The sequence below is a fragment of the Rousettus aegyptiacus genome, unplaced genomic scaffold (assembly GCF_014176215.1).
Source record: "Rousettus aegyptiacus isolate mRouAeg1 unplaced genomic scaffold, mRouAeg1.p scaffold_m13_p_6, whole genome shotgun sequence".
Classification (NCBI taxonomy): Eukaryota; Metazoa; Chordata; class Mammalia; order Chiroptera; family Pteropodidae; genus Rousettus; species Rousettus aegyptiacus.
Window position 1 is genome coordinate 81,815,668 of NW_023416309.1, and position 10,861 is coordinate 81,826,528.

Here is a 10,861-nt window from a genome sequence, read left to right on the forward strand (position 1 = left end):
TCCAGGGCTTGTTTCTTCTTCGGTGACAGGAAGAGCCTGTAGGCTGAATGAGGGGCCAGCTGACCAAATGGCAGGCCCCCATGGCCCTCAACGCCTGGTGAGTCCTTCTTTTACCAGGCCTTGAACTCCATGAAGGCTCAGTGGATTTTGTTCGCTGTTTTATCCTCAGTGCCCACCACATACTAGGTGCTGAGTGAATACTGAACCGGTCAGAAGCAGGGGTCAGCGAACATTATCTGTGAAGGACCAGTAAATATTTTAGGCTTTGACAGTCTGTTACAACTCTTCTGCTCTGCTGTTGTGGTATGAAAGCCATAGATAATACATGAATACTATACTTGTGTTTTCAAAACACTTTATAAAAACAGGTGCTAGACCAGGTTTGGCCCATGGGCCCACAGTTTGCCGTCTCCTTGTGAGAAGGACACGTGCATCTGTAAACACTTTTTCCTTCACCATATGTTAGCCCTGCTATCCGGTTGTCTTGTTTTCCTATCCCAATAGAGTCACCTTTAAGGAGATAAAAGTCGCAGCTGTAACGCCAGCGCTCACCCCTGGCTTCGGCTCCTGGACAGTCTGGAAATGTGGGCCAGCGGAAGGCGCTGCCTCTGACCTCGTTGGTGGGCACGTGTATTTGTGTGGACAGATGCATTCGGGCTCCAGTCCAGCTGGGCCAAGGGGCACTCAGACCTCCACCCACTGATGAGTTTTGGGGGCTAAGCCAACCCCAAGGAACACTGGCCATCAGTGTCAGGCCAGGCAGGGCTGGGGAGCTTTCAGAACGTGGTGGGGTGGGGGTGCTGAAGGAGTGGGAGTGAGTGTTTAAGGGCCAAGGTGTCCTTAACAAAAGAATTTCTGGCAGAGAGACTGGTTATCGTAAACTCGGGCTCTGATGGATGAGATTCAGGTCTCCTGGCTCTGTTCATCCCAGGCCTGGAATGGCCTGCAAGGCTGAGGAGGCTTTCCATTGCAGCGGAGGCTTCAAGCCAGCCGAGCCCTCTGGCTTCCACCTCCAAAGCGGCCTGGCCTGGGGCAGACTGGGTAGGTGGCTGGATGGAAGGGCAGGATCCTGGGGAGCCTGCTCCCCTAAACTGCACCAGCATCCCTCTGCCCAGCCCAACCCAGCTCGTTGCCGGGGAAGTTTGGCCCCTAACTCGGAGCAGGCCTGGCCTCTTCAGGCCCTGGAAACAGACTCTCTCAGCCAGCCCCTGCCACAGGCCTTCTGTGTGCCCCGTGGCTTCTCTATAGGTGGGGCTCCCCCAAGACATTCTGGGACTTCTGCCCTCTGCCCAACCACCTCCTTTTAGTCAGGGTGTGACTGGCGCATATTTTTCTTTCTAGAACAAATTCCAAACAAGGGTGATCTCTCTGCTTGGTCTTTCTTTTCCTTCCATCATGGTTTTGTGGGTTGTTGGCTTTGTTCAGAGTGGAGCCGCCTCATTCTGCAGTTCCTCAGGAAGCCCCAACAGCTTTTCAGCCCTCAACAGAAAGGGGTAGCCTCTCAGTCATCATTGTGTATTCAGCAGAGGCCAGGTATAGAGCCAGGGCTCGGACAAGGCCTGAGGAACCAGAGTGGGAGGCTGGTGTGTTTGGTGATGGGTTAGCTCTGCTGTCAGAGCCAAGCTCAGGTGGGTCACCTTTACCTACTGAGCGTGGCATGGAGAGATCCTCTGGCCATGGCCCTTACCTACTGAGCGTGGCATGGAGAGATCCTCTGGCCATGGCCCTAGGACAGCCCCATCCCCCCAACCTCACCTCCTTGTTATTGAGCACCTAGGCCAGGCACTGCCTGTACCATGGTGATAAGACAGCCCAGGGCAGTGGTTCTCAAACTTGGGTGCCCCCGAAAGCCACTTGAGGAGCCCATTAGCAGCGCAGACCCCTGGGTCACCCAGTCAACCTCAGGGGCCCTGGAGTCAGCATTTTTAATAAGCATATATGATGCAGGTGGTCCCAGGACCATGTTGTCTCTGAGCTGGTTGGTAGATAAAGCAGTGTGATGTGTATGGGGTCGGGGAGCAGGGAGAAAGAAGGGTCTCTAAGCCAGGGAGGGGTTGGAGTCAGGAAAAGCATGAAGCAGAGGTGAGCTAAAGTTTGAAGAACAGCACGGGGGATGGTCTTTATAGCCCAATCGACTGCTTGGTGCCAGGCGAAGTTCTCAGCCTTCAATGGGAATGAACTCATTTAATCCTCCCAACAGCCCCGTCGATTTCAAAAAGGGGCAGACTAAAGCACAGAGGGGTGAAGTAACTTTACCAAGGTTCTATGGCTAGTTCATGGTAAGCTGGGCCTTACACTCTTACTCCATTCCCCTGGATTGGAGCCTGGGCACCAGCTCACGCAGAGGCTGTGCAGACTGAGGGCTGGGGCTGTGTAGTAGATGAAGCATGATGCAGTCATGTTGTTGAATGGTTCAGATCCTAGTGTGTGCGGACAGCTTGGGTTTTGCTGGTAGCGGACATGGCTGTGATCTTGGTTAGGGGAGAAAGCTCTGGGCAAAGTGACAGTTGCCGTAACAATTTTAAGAAGGCTGAGGCTGTAGCCGGGGTTCCCAGTGTGCTTCCTCTCAATCTGAACAAGGCAGGATCTAGAATGTGGGGGCTAAGGTGCAGTGTTAGTGCTCGGAGAGCAGCAAGGCCTGTGCCCTGTTGCTCTTCTGAGAGAGGAAGGATTCTCTGTGATCTGAGTTCTTGGACACCCCCCAGGGAGCCTGTCCCAGCCCCTCTGCCCTTGGGGTCTGAAGGTAAGGGGGAAAGGTGAGGGGAATACACTTTTGATAAGGAGCCAGCTAAGTGTTTTGTATACTTTCTTCCCTTCAATCCTCACATCACCCTGCAGACATGAAGGCTGAGGGAAATGCAGAGAAGGAAGGTACCTTCTACGCAGACATCAAGTAAGCAGATAGTGGCACCAGGTCTGTCTTGCATGGATTGTGCTTTTCACCACAGTGGGGCCACCCGTGTCCCATGTTCTGAGTGGCCTCAAGTCCTGCACACACAGAAGGACCAATGAATAGATACAGTGCCAGGCTGGGCAGGGGCCCTGATGTTGAGAGTCGAGCCCTACAGGCCTGGGGGGTGGAAGGGATCATGCCATAGAGGAGGACCCTAAACCAGGCTGCTTCCAGAAGCCCTTTCCAGTCTCTCATAAGAAAAACAATTGCTCACTAGCCCCGTCTCACCTTCCCCTCACCTACCCCCACTTTCTTCCAGCCTGCCCTTCCCAGCCGAGCCTGTGAGCTCATTGATTTGAACCCGAAAACCTTGGGGACATACAGAAGTCTTTACTCATCATAGGCTGTTTTCGTGGAGGACCTGCCTTCCTGCTGCTACCCACGGAAAGCTGCTGCCTTGTCCAGAGCTTCCTTCTGATGAGGGTAGGGCGCAATGTGGTTGAGCAGAGGGAGGGCCGGACTGAGATCTGGGCTCAGGCTGCAGCTCCCCCGTGGCGCGCTGGTTCCCACAGTTGGCAGGCTCTTGCCTCCCACTGTGACAGGAGACCTGTGACTGTAAGCTTTTCAGGAACAGTTCCTTTGGCTATGACAACTGAAATTCTCTTCTTTTGATCTCCCTTTTAAATGGGAGAGATGGTGGTGGGAGCTTAGATTCTTCTGGGCCCATTCTACAGACGGGATGACGAAGGCCACGACCACTGGAGGGAAGCTGAACCACAGCTCAGGTCCAGGCCTTCTTGGAACCTTGTCTTTAAGCTGTTCTTTTAAGAGAGTTTAGGGAGAGCAGCAGCTCCTCCTCAGATGTTCTGGCCCGGGTTGGTCTTCTGGGTACCTCCCAGGGTTTTGTCCTCTGCCTGAACCAGGCCTGGTGTCTGAGGAAGGTAAAGCCAACTGTCTTCTGTCCGTGCATCAGTGTCAGGCCTGTGACTGTCACTTAGGAGCTCAGTCTCTGCAAGGTGGGTCCACATGCCGCATGGGAAGACAGAGGCCCCTCTCCTGGTCTTACTGCCTTCCTTGGTTCTTGGGCTTGTCCACTTGGGATTCCGCCAGGACTCTAGTCCACGATTCTCAGCGGGCAGGAGGTACTGGGTTCCAGTTGTCTCCTGGGCATGCCCTGGGGACAGTGAGGCCAGCCACAGGCCAGACCAAGCATTAGCGAGAATTGTGTCACTGTGGAGACCCTATAACTACCCATCCTCTACAGTTTCTCCTGGGCTATTTGAGGTGGGCCAGGGTGACCGAGGGGGTTACCGTCTTCACTTACCTGGGCCAGCCGCCGACTGCTGCAGCGTGACTCATCTGGATCATGTTCAAGTACAGCAAGAAAAATGAGGGACTTTCAGGGGCAGCTGTGTTTTCTGACTCAGTCATAATGCCCCTAAAAATCCTTATTGTTCTTGCAATGAGCATCGAGCAGCGGCTGCCAACCTCACCCCTCTCCTACCCAGTGGCCATTATGGGATGGGAAGGGCTTCCTAGGGTCCAGTGGGGATGTCTTCTCCCATCCTCCTGAAATGAGAGTGAATGGAGACTTGCTGGTTGTTAAAACATTTTTGCTGGGCTGATACATTATTGGGGCAGGCTATGCATTGAGATATCCCTGCATGGATTGGAGCCCAGGAGAACACAGGGTCTCCCTGGTTTGTGTGCAGTCAGGGGCACCTGGGCAGGACCTTGCACTGTGTTTTAAAACAGCGCACTCTCTGAGACCAGTGAGCTGGCCATTTTGCAAATATGCTTGCAGTGGGTTCAAGGTCTTTTCGCCCACTGTGACCCTGGAGCTTTCTTTCTCTTAGCTGGGTGTTTTCTCTCCCTATCTCACTTACTGAGTCTCCTTCATTCTCAGCAGGTGACCCCACCTCTTCCATCCCCACCGCAGGGCTATCTTGCCTAAGCCAAGGCCTTGGGGGATTATCAAGAAGCAGAAATGCCAATTTGTGAAATCCCAGCCTTCCAACCACCTTAACCCAAGAACACCAATCCACAAGAATGTCACCAAATCCCACGGCAACAGAATCTTCTTCCTCTCTGGCTGAGGCTGGGCAGGTGTCCTGCCTGTGGATGGACAGACAGGGCAGGGAAGAGGCAGGAAAGAGGCAAGACCCACCTCATGTCTCGTTGATCTTACATATTAGTAGGGGAAATTCACCCTTGAGGTATTTCTCAGGTTCCCTCCCAGGTGCTGACTCAAACTCTCATCACTCAAGAACATGGCCATAGGTGAGACCCTGAACGCCGTGATCCTCATTCCTGGCCAGCTGGTCTCCTTGCTCCTCAGGCTCCGGCTGTTCCAGCAGTGGAGACCATGTCCAAGGAGCTGGGTTTGCTGTGGAGCTTCAGCATTTTTCTGCCCGGGGGTGGGGCAGCGCCAAGGTAAAGATCAATGTGGAGGGTGGGGGAGTAGTGTTTATCCCTCCTTGCTGAGAGGTGGGCAGAGCTCCTGTGAAAATGAAATGTTTACAACTTGCAGTGGACACGGGGTGATACAACACGTTCTATGTTTCCTAGCTAAGCATTTGCTAACTTTACATCAGCTAGCCCTGTGACTTCTTTGCCCTGCCCTCCCATCCCCACAAAACTCCTTGTTCCTTTGGATAAAGGCTGAGCATGTTCCTCAGTCTTTATCCCAAAACATTTGCAAAAGACAGCACATCAATTTTTTTAAAGAAGGCAATACATCAAAAATGCTGGGTTTTTCCCCCCAAATTATGAAAGAACTGCCTTCCACGGTAGAGCATTTTGAAAATACAAAAGGAAGAAAAAGATACAAATGCCCATAGCTGGAGAGAATGTCTGCTAATGAAATATATTCTTTCGGCATTTTTTTCCCCTGTGCATGCACACCCCCACCCAGTTAGCAGGATTGGGGCTTTTAAAACGGGCGAGGCTCATTACCCATTTGAGCGATGGCTCTGTGCCCTCGGGAGCCAGAAAGTATTTTCTTTTTGCCAAGTGGTGTGTACCGTGGGCTGCAGCTCGCCTCCAGCCAGGAAGCTCAGAATCTTTCTTGGAGGGTGTTGGAGCAGCACTGGGTCTCTCTCCAAACAGATAGATGAAGTTGTTGGGGAGGATGCTGGCAATGTCCTGGTTTCTAAGTGGGCTGCTCTATTGCTTCTCAACCCTGGTACATAAGAATCATTTGGAGAACATTAAAATAATTTGAATGCCTAGGCCCTGCCCCAGACCCATTGGATCTGAATTGCTGGGGTTATAGGGGAATCCCAGGATTGGTATCTCCTTTTGTTTTTCTTATGTTCCTCAGGTGATTCTGTTAAGCAGCCAGAGAACTATTCACTACATGCTCACAAGTTAGAGATGGAAAAGATTTCTTCCAGGTCTGCCTTCAGAGCCTACCAGGTGATGTGACCATTTGCTGTTGGCAGATTTTCACTTCTTTTATTTTCTCTGCTGCTTAGAGTTATCTTTTGAGCCTCATTTTACAGAGGACTGAAGCCAAGGAGATCAAGAGACTTACCAGAGGACACGCAGCCAGGATGTGGCAGAACTGGGGTTTAGATCTGTAGCTTCTGCCTCCCAAGGTCAGTGCTCTTTCAGTAATAATTATTAATTAGCATATACAGTTATAACAAGCATATCATAATGCTAACTGATACTTAAGTGTTTCATCATGGCAATTACCTGGGATGGGTGCTAATGCCTCATAGAAGAGGTACCTGCCCCACAGGGAGGCTGGTTGTTGTCCTTTAGTTTCCCCAGTACTGAGCGTGTACCCGGCCAGCCTGGACCCACAGCCTACCCTGCTCAGCCTTGCTGTGCTGCCAAGGACCCCAGCTCTGGGCACGGCAGGGTTTAGCCCCATTTTCATAACACACAAGAGGCATGTAGCCCAGGGCACACAGCTGCGAGTGGCAGAGGGCCATTGGTTCCCTGCTCCTTGCCTGAACAGAAGCATCTAGGAATGAGCACAGCCTGCGTGGGGCTTGCTCATTTGTGCCCTGGTCCGAGTGGGTAGCCTAGGTCTCCAGAAGGCTGCCCCTGTCCCTCCATCTTTTCTACAGAGCTGGATTCCAAGGGCCTGGCCTAAGGGCCACCTGGGCAGGATGCCAGTGCAGGGAACCAACAGCATTGTCGGTTCTAGGAAGCAGTTGGCTGTTCCTAGTCCAATCTGCAGAGCTGGAGGGCCAGCCTGCTTCGGAAATGGCGCATGGGGACGAGAGTTGAGAACACTACTTTCTCAGAGCCCAGCAGCTCTGGGCCAGGCCCATGGGCTTCCTTTGGCCATGCCTTCCCTTGCTGGGCCTTGGCTCTCTCTTTCCTTTGTCTGGCATTCACCCTGCTCCCCACTCAGCTCTCTACAGCAGAATGTACATTCTTGGCAACCACACCTATTTAACCTGCTTCCCAGAAAGCAAGATGGCTGGGCAGGCTTACTCAGCCAGAATCATGGTGGTAAACAGGACAGTGGGCCTCAGCTAAGGGTTTTCTTGCCCGTATTCCTTGGGAAGCTGGTTTGGGAGACAGTCCTAAATTGCCTTAGCTTACCTAGGTTAGAAATAACTTCAGCTCAGCTAGCAGCCTTGAACAGTCATGCTGAGGCAAGAGCTTTGAGCTTCTGTAGTAGAGCCTGGTGGAGATAGCTAGGGGCCTTGGGTAAAGCCGCTGCCTCTCTGAGCCTATTGCCTGATTTATTTGGGCATAATAGTGTCTACTTTGTAGGCTGAATATGGATATGAAGCTGTCGCTCCCTTTCACTTCCCTTACGGGAGAACAATTCAATAAAAACTGTGTGGTGTCCGGTGTGGAGAAGATGTTTATTTAATGCTAGGTGTACTGCACTGCTTAGGAAGTGAGGTTTGGGTTTCAGCACGTTGGAGGATACCTTACCTTTCTTGATCTCTGCAAGGACCACCTGTTATTTTCCTCTCTGGCTGGGCCCTGTTAGGATGGTGGTTCTTGATTGGGAAGTTATGGTTCTCACTCCTTTGCCCTGCATTCCTCTCTGGTCTGGCCCACAGAGGCATCCTTCCTCCTCTCGAGGTTTGCCCTACAAGTCCAAACGCTGTCAGCAATGAGTTGTTCCCGTGTCTGAGCCAGAGAAGCTGCTACAGAGCTGCTCCACCCTCCATCTGCCTTCTTGGGGTACAGGGAGGAAGGGCTTTCTGCTTGGCTGGTGGGAAAGAGATTAGCACTCACTTTTTGACTCTTGTGTCTAACAGGCAGAGCTTATGACATTGCAGAAAAGCAGCCTTGGACCTCGAATGAGCTTGGGACCTGTCCCTGATGACCTGGCCCCTGTGGAGGTGGTCTGGAGGTAAGAATGGGTGATAACATTGCCCCTGGGTATGTGGAGAAGGTGACGGCTATTTATTGGCTTTCCCTGCACAGTATCCGTGACACTTCTGATGATGTCTATCTTTTGTTTCAGGGGACCATCCCTCTTCAACCTGGTACCCTTGGGGTTCAGCTGGGGCCAACCTCAACCCCTGGCTTTAGAGGCAAGCATGTATCCTAGGCTGGACACTGAGACTTCCCTTTGGGACTTTTGCAGCAATTGTGAGGAAAAAGGCAGGTTGGCAGATTATAAACTTGGAACTGCTGGTGGCCATCCTGTTCTCCACTTGAGGATGAAGCCAACAAGGAGGAAAGAGATGGCGAGCATATGCTGTCCAGACATCAGTAAGGCCCTGGATCCAGCCATGCCTGAAGCCAACAGTACCCTTGGACCAACATGGTTATATGAGCCAGTGTGTTTCTTTTTTCCCTAAAGACCATCCTGAGTTAGGACCCTTTCTATGACAGAAACCTAATAAATGCAATGTTTTTCTTTAATCTCATTTTTCTACAAATCAACTTTGAGTTACACTTTACATGCAATGAAACCCACCCATCGTAAGTGTCCAACTCATAAGTTTTATCAAACGCATATACCCTTGTAACTACCACCACCATTGAGAATATTTCAAGTTCCCTCATTCCTCTTTATGGCCCATTTCCCTGACCCCAGACAACCACCGACCTGCCTTTGTTCTAGAGATTCATTTTGCCTTTTCCAGAACTCCACATAAATATTATCGCATGGTATGTACTCTTTTGTATCTGGCTTTTTTCCAGCATGATTTTGAGATTCATCCATGTTTCTTTTTATTGCCAAGTAGTGTACCATTGTATGGATGTACCATAGTTTTTTTATCCATTTACCAGGAGGACATTTGGGCTGTTTCCAGATTTTGGCTGTTGCAAGTAAACCTGTTTTGAACATTCCTGTACAAGTCTTTGTGTGGACATGTTCTGATTTTTGTACCCAATCTCATTTTACGGTCAAGGAAACAGGTTTAGAGAGGTAGAATGATTTGTCCAAGGTCACACAACTGATGGATCCTGTGGCTTGCACCAGAAAACACAGTGTAGGGGTTGTTATGTGGCTGGAGAAATGGGAGCATGGTGTTTGGGTGTTCCTTAATAAAAGGCCTTGGGAAACTCCTTGGGGAGGGAGTTCAGAATCCTGGTGGCCGAGAAGGTGGTTGCTGCGAGAGACTGTCAACATAAACCAGCCATGGTCCTCATCTTTTCACCTCCCAGACCGATGTCAATTATTTTCCCCTATGGTTTGAAAAATTACATCTTTTAAACAGACTATGTTTATGATGCCAGCATTCACGACCCCAAATGTATTTCTCAAATTCATAAAGACATATCTAGAACTACCTGTCAAAGCTGACAATCACTGAACAAGCTCATATGAGGCATAGAATTGAGATTACTCCAGCCCAAACAGAGATGCTTTTAAAACAAATCATGAACCCATCCTGGAAGTCCAGGGGATGTCAAGTTGGTAACCTTCAATTCAGTCCAGTCTCTCATTTCACAGATGCTGTAGCCAGTTCTCAGTTTCTCTGCTCAGGTCAGCCCCTGAAGGTCAAGGAGGGTGTTTCCTAGTGCCCATGCTGTGACCTCAACATAGGCCACATCCCCGGAATTCTGTCACCCCTGGATCCAGATGTACCTCCAGGCCTTCCAGTTTTTTGAGACAATACATCCTTTTCTTCATTTGAGCCAACTTGCAATGGAAAGAGTCTGGGTTAACACAGCTTAGCCTTGACAGCACCCCAACTTCTCCCAGGCAAATCAAGACAGCTAGTCCAGTTCACCTCCTAGGGGTCAGACCACACTAAGTGCTTCACATGTAGTACCTCAAGTTCTCCCCCACTCTAGAGGAGCTACTATTATCTCCATCTTACTATGAAGGAAGCAAGCATGGAGCAATCAAGTCACAGAGCTGGAATGTGGGTGTATCACCATCTTGCATCCCTTTAAAGATTCTCTCAGCTCCCCTATTCTCTAGACTCCTGCTTCCTCTGCCTCCATGGCTGATAGACCCCCATGGGGTCCTCACAGATTCACAACTGAAGCTGAACAGCTGCCTTCCTGACCCCTTCTAGATCACCTCCTAGGGTGAGGGGTCTGACTCCTCAATGGCCACCAAAGGGGCTAGAGAACTCAACCCAGAGCATGGAGGGAGGGAGTTCTCAGGATGAACTTTGAGCCATAGGAGACGAGCTGAGAGGATGAATCCCTCCACCTTCCTTCCTTGGATCCTTTGAGGCACATTTTTCATATGAGGTTTGTTGCAAAGCAGTAGCAATGTGGTTATACGTCACCTCGCACTGCTTCCCATCCTTCCCTACCTCCTCTCTCTTTTCCTTCACTCTTGCTGCCCTGGAATTCTACCTCAGAGTTAAAGTACAACACTCGATCTCTTGCCAAAGGCTCTGTTCTCTAGGGAACTCAAGCAGTCTGGCTCCTGGGTCTGCACTACCTGCTTCGGTGAACATTGAACAAGAGGATAGATGAATTATATGTCATTGCTGCAGGGGTGGGGGACAAGAATAGTGCCCAATTCATCAGGTTATTCCTGCTTATCTGTCCCCCTCCATTCATTAGGTCTAA

At 50.7% G+C, this 10,861-nt stretch overlaps 1 long non-coding RNA gene across 1 annotated transcript; it reads left to right on the forward strand.

The window, feature by feature from the left end:
* The first annotated feature begins 4,608 nt into the window (after window positions 1-4,608).
* On the forward strand, window positions 4,609-9,183 carry LOC107514625. Its single transcript, XR_001597834.2, has 3 exons — window positions 4,609-6,492; window positions 8,131-8,225; window positions 8,340-9,183. It is a non-coding gene; the product is annotated as an uncharacterized LOC107514625 (long non-coding RNA).
* The last annotated feature ends 1,678 nt before the right edge of the window (window positions 9,184-10,861 follow it).